General features: G+C 42.9%; 1 pseudogene; it reads left to right on the forward strand.

Annotated features, from left to right (window-relative positions):
• LOC112070264 (protein phosphatase 1 regulatory subunit 12A-like) overlaps nucleotides 1–6,380 on the forward strand; it is a 77,329-nt pseudogene that overhangs the window by 53,819 nt on the left and 17,130 nt on the right.

The following is a 6,380-nucleotide window of genomic DNA, read 5'->3' on the forward strand; positions in this document are numbered from 1 at the left end:
TGGGAGACTGTTCAGGATCGAGGAAAGATGAACAGAGAAAAGTACAGAGAAGATCCTTGATGAAAACCTGCTCCAGAGCGCTCAGGAACCTCAGACTGGGCAAAGGTTTTCCTTCCAACGGACAATGACCTAAGCACACAGCCAGACAACGCTGGAATGGATTCGGGACAAGTCTCTGAAAGTCCTTGAGTGCCCCAGCCAAGAGTCCGACTTAACCGCAGTTCGAACATCTTGCAAAGACCTGCAGATCTGCAGAGTAGACAGGTCAGAAACTCCCCAAATACAGATGTGCAAGCTGTAGCGTTCATACCCAAAAGATTGAGGCTGTAATCGCTGCCAAGGTGCTTCAACAAAGTACTGAGTAAAGGGTCTGAAGTACTTAGCATACTTTAAGATTTATTGTTTTTTAATGTGAAAATAATCTTCGCAAAAATTTCTACCAATTGCCTTTCATTATGGGGTATTGTCTGTAGATGATGAGGGAAAAACCTATGTAATCCATTTAGAAAAAGGCTAACGTAACAAAATTTGGAAAAGTCAAGCGTTCTGAATATTTCCGAATGGTCCCTGTAACTAATTAAATCACTGCACTTAGCAAAAGTGTGCCAATCTGCACTCTATTTTAGTTATCAAGTTATCTGACCTATTCTCATCATTGATTAGTTTTTTTATTCAGCCAATTTGAGGTTTTCTCTTAGTTGTCTAATGGTTTTGTGGAACATATTATTATGTTTTATTGTTAACACTTAATCACTATATAAGTGTAATCGTTTTCTTTCATGTATAAAAAAAAAAAAAAAAGCTGAGATTTACTTTGAAGTCCAAAGTGAGCAAATACAAGTGACTCAGTCATTGACACTGTCATGGAGTAACACTGATTGCAGTTTCTCCAATGACCATAGCAGACATCACAAGTGCCTTCAACCAGGAAGTTTGAGATTAAATCCCAGCGAGAAAAGGTGAATAATAATTACGTATAAACATACATATGTTGACATATATGATTAGCATCTGTGTAAGTTGAAAACACTGCGTCTGTGATGTTCCGGGGACATCTTAACAACTAATTTTGTGAAATATCATAGTGAAATAATCACGTGAACTTCACTTGAAATTTCAACAAATTGTGAAGTGTTCCAAACCACTGGATTTCACATATGAAAGCTTATGAATCAATGAAAACATCATGTGAAACTCTCTTTGACATAACATCACATGAGAAATTGTTCCAAAACAAACATGTTTCACATGTGAAATTTTGTTTTTCCCCCGTAAAAGGATTGAGGGTTGCAAGCCATACATGAACGCTGCCTCCTACATTAAGTATGCCAAAATCCCATCCAACGTTTTACTACACAGAACGAAATACCATGTTAAAACCTGGACATAACAACAGCAGATCACATTATAGGCCTATATGCCAAACCTGATTTTCCATGGTATGTACTGTATTAAAAAATGGGTTTGAAAATTTCATCACCACCCTAACGTCTTTACATGTCTGTCCCGGGTTTGCATCCCAAATGACACCCTATCTCTATAAGTGCACTACTTTTGGACAAAAACTATACGATAATAGGGTGGCCATTGGGAAACATTTTTATTTTAAATGGTTAAATAGGACCTTTCCCCAAAACACAACCTACAGTTTAACTGTTCCGCAGAAAGTGTCGTAACATCTCGGAGAAATATTATCCAGCGTTTACCCCCAGTTTTTGGTACATAGCAGCAAAAGTCTAATTTCCTTTGCCTGCAGTGGTGGTAGTACTTCCAACATGTGGTCACATGTATGAATCTGAATTTGGCAGTTGCTACAGCAGGAGAATATCCAATCAGCAACAGGAATAGTATTATTATGTGGATTATAGATTATTAACCAGTGCTGTGGTTATATCTAAACACCAGTGCGTTGCTCTTAATCAATCTCTCAGGACCAAGATTAATCATCTACATGGTTTTAAAAGCTAAAGTGTGACAATCTGGGATGAGAATATGCCACTGCCCATTCATCACCTGGCAAGGCTAAAAAATCGCATCCAAATGTCACCCTATCGTCCTATTTAGTGCACTAGTTTTGACCAGCCCATAGTGCACCCTATATGAAATAGGATGCCATTTGGACACAAGTCCACAGTCTTACTGTTATTGTAGGATTAGTTTCTCTAGGCAGTTTGACTGGCTGCAACCTTTTAATCTGTCTTTCAGTCTGTGTAATGCAACAAGATGCCACACAATAATAACTCCCTGCACAGAGTCCCACCCGAGAGATATGGTGCCACTAAACACACACCTAGACGGGATTTGCTGCCCAACTCAAGGTGTTTCCTGCTCACTCGCTGCTCTGTCTCTTCACAGAAGAGAGAAGCTGGCGTCTGGCCAGCTGCCCAATTGACTTGTGAAACGCATTATTATGGGGGTTGGGAGGCATTGAACAGTTTCCAACTTCTGCTCATGTTCGCCTCTGTATGTCATTCTCTTGTTCTCACAGTCGCACTGATAATTGTACTCCATCTCTCCTCTTACTACAGAAGTGTGTCGGGCTGTTATAGGGGACCACGTTTAACAGCCAGGTATGTGGCATACAGGGGGATGTTGGATATTTGCAGTCAAATAGAAAAGTGAAGTCGCTGCATAGTACATCCAACTGCGCAGTGTTAGTTCTTAAAATATATGCCTTTATTCCCTACATGTGACCTAGGACACTGACTGAGATAACATCAGACTAACATAAGAGGCCTTTTTAACCATCCTTGTTGGGTATGGCGAATAAGCTACAGCCAGCTAACAGAACGCGTGAGGGAAGTTTGATTGGTAGAGAAGACGCGAAATTGAAGAGATGATGCGTGGTCCTCTGAGGTAAGAGGTCAGAAGCGTCTCAGGCCGCGGTAGAACATTGTTTCTGCTTGTCTGTCTTTAGGCCCAGGTGAGGGCCCAATAAATGTGTGTGATATGTTATGCACTCAGGCTTTGTGGGGACCGCTCATCAACAAGGCCTAGTCTGGTCCTTAATGGGCTCTCTGGTGCTCAGTAATTAATACAATAGTCTCAACACCAGCCAGTGGAGACACGTTTGGTGGTTCCAGCCTCCTCATGACCGCTAGGGCTCTTCTCTCTGCAGCGTTAGAGTATAGAGACGCATACTAAACCAACAGACACTTGACTAGGCAGCGTGGTTGTTATCTATCCTATACTAGCAGACATTGGAGTATTATTTGGGACTGTTTTGTAATCCTGAAATTGCGTATTTAATTTGACGTTTTTGTAATTTAGCAGATGCTCTAGTCCAGAGCGATATACAGTAGTGAGTGCATTTTTACATTAGTATCGGTCCTCGTGGAAATCGAACCCCACAACCGGGCATTTTTGCAAGTGCCATGCTCACCAACTGAGCCACATGGACCATCCATCATCCAATGCTCTGTCTCGACTCTTTTCTCTCTTACCTTTCTCCCCTCTTACCTTTCTCCCCTCTTACCTTTCTCCCTCTTACCTTTCTCCCTCTTACCTTTCTCCCTCTTACCTTTCTCCCTCTTACCTTTCTCCCTCTTACCTTTCTCCTTATCTTTGTCCTTATCTTTCTCCTTCTTTTCTTTCCTACTATCTGTTATCTATGTAGCTAAATATTAGTTAAATATAGGCAAATGTTGTTAAATGTAGTTATAATTTGTGTTCCCTGGTCCAGATCCTACCTGACCCCTGTGCCTGATGTCTAAATCATTTTATGATAATGTTATGGGTAATGTAATAAATCATGTTTTTTGTTTCCCCCGATCCAGGTCCTACTTGACCCCGGTACGTGATGAGGAGGCTGAGGCTCAGAGGAAGGCTCGCTCCAGACACGCCAGACAGTCACGACGATCCACTCAGGTCAGATATATCCAGACAGGAGATACACAGCATTTTCACCCTCTTCGCCTTCTCTCCCTCATCTGATCTGAGAAAGCCAGTCCAATGAGCTTCCTTTCACCATATTATGTTCACCTGATAAGTCTTCTCCAATCAGTGAAGGAGAGAAGAGATTTCTAAGCAAATGAGATGGAACGATCCAGTAGATTGGCAGGCATTGTGATATGTCTGTCTGACAAGGACATGACTAAAACCTCCTGTCTGTTGTCCAATCAGGGGGTGACGCTCACAGACCTGAAGGAAGCTGAGAAGACCATGAAAACGGCCCAGACGGACGAAGGGAGAGACAAGGCCATGAAGACGGCACAGACAGACAAAGGGAGAGAGAAGGCAAGGAAAGAGGAGGAGGAGAAGGAAGAGGCCAATAAGAAGAAAGCAGAAGAGGGGGTGAGAGCAGTATTTAACCCCTACACCCTACACACTACACCCTAGAACCTAGACGCAGCAGTATTTAACCCCTCACACCTCAGATCAGGGTATTACATCAGCCCTACACCCTAGCCCACACCTAGAGCAACGGTATTTAACCCTACACCTAGATCAAGGGTATTACATCAGCCCCACCCTAGAGCAGTGGTATTTAACCCTACACCCTACACCCTAGAGCAGTGGTATTTAACCCCTACACCTACCCACACCTAGAGCTGGTATTTAACCCCTACACCCTACAACACCCCTAGAGCAGTGGTATTAACCCCTACACCCTACACACTCCACCTAGAGCAGTGGTATTTAACCCCTACACTACCCCTACACCCTAGAGCAGTGGTATTTAACCCTACACCTACACACTACACCCTAGAGCAGTGGTATTTAACCCCTACACCTACACCCTAGAGCAGTGGTATTTAAACCCCTACGCTACACCCTACACCTAGAGCAGTGGTATTTACCCCCTACACCCTACACACTACACCCTAGAGCAGTGGTATTTAACCCTACACCCTACCCTACCCCTAGAGCAGTGGTATTTAACCCCTACCCCTACACACCTACACCCTAGAGCAGTGGTTATTAAACCCCTACACCCTACACACTACACCCTAGAGCAGTGGTATTTAACCCCTACACCCTACACACTACACCCTAGAGCAGTGGTATTTCCCCTACACCCTAGCCCCTACACCCTAGATCATGGGTATTCCATCAGAGGATTGGATTGGTTAAAGCAATATAGCTACACTTCTTATAAGGGGGTGTACGACATAGGACATCCAGGGACATCAGTACGATGTCTGTCTGGTGGATAACGTATTTCCTAAAGATGATAACTGTCTTCAGGAGGTAAGCTGGAGGTCCCGCATCGCCAGCCTGCAGAAGTCTGACCTGTTGGGGCTGACTCAACCGGCTGGTACCCCTCGTCCTCAGACCTCCGGCCAGGAGAGGAGTGCAGAAGGGGAGAGTGAGAGTGACCGTATGCCAGGGAGAGACGGAGAGCCCGGGCCAGGAGGAGAGCTCAGAGGGCTGGAGATGTGAGTGTATTTGTAACCTGTCGTAGTCATGCTTAACCCTTGCTCATAAATGCATTATAACCTGTCGTTGTCATGCTTATAACCCTATAAAACCCTCGCTCATAAATGCATTATAACCTGTCGTGGTCATGCTTGTAACCCTATAAAACCTTGCTCATAAATGCATTATAACCTGTCATAGTCATGCTTATAACCCTATAAAGCCCTCGCTCATAAATGCATTATAACCTGTCGTAGTCATGCTTGTAACCTCTATAACAACCTTGCTCATAAATGCATTATAACCTGTTGTAGTCATGCTTGTAACCCTATAAACCCTTGCTCATAAATGCATTATAACTGTCGTGTCATGCTTATAACCCTATAAAACCCTTGCTCATAAATGCATTATACCTGTCGTAGTCATGCTTGTAACCCTATAAAACCCTTGCTCATAGATGCATTATAACCTGTCGTAGTCATGCTTATAACCCTATAAAACCCTTGCTCTATAAATGCATTATAACCTGTCGTAGTCATGCTTGTAACCTATAAAACCCTTGCTCATAAATGCTTATAACCCTTTAAAACCTTGCTCATAAATGCATTTTAACCTGTCGTGGTCATGCTTATAACCCTATAAAACCTCGCTCATAAATGCATTATACCTGTCGTAGTCATGGCTTGTAACCCTATAAAACCCTTGCTCATAATGCATTTAACCTGTCGTAGTCATGCTTAAACCTATAAAACCCTTGCTCATAAATGCTTATACCTGTTCGTGTCATGCTTATAACCCTATTAAACCCTTGCTCATAAATACATTCACCTGTTGTAGTCATGCTTGTAACCCTATAAACCTTGCTCATAAATGCATTATAACCTGTCGTAGTCATGCTTATAACCCTATAAAACCCTTGCTCATAATGCATTATAACCCTGAGTGCATGAGCTAGTTTTGGTTATACCTTTCATAAGGTAACCTGTCACAAGGATGAACATTGCCATCCATTGAGTGTGGGG

This window comes from Salvelinus sp. IW2-2015, unplaced genomic scaffold, assembly GCF_002910315.2.
Source record: "Salvelinus sp. IW2-2015 unplaced genomic scaffold, ASM291031v2 Un_scaffold1270, whole genome shotgun sequence".
Taxonomy (NCBI): Eukaryota; Metazoa; Chordata; class Actinopteri; order Salmoniformes; family Salmonidae; genus Salvelinus; species Salvelinus sp. IW2-2015.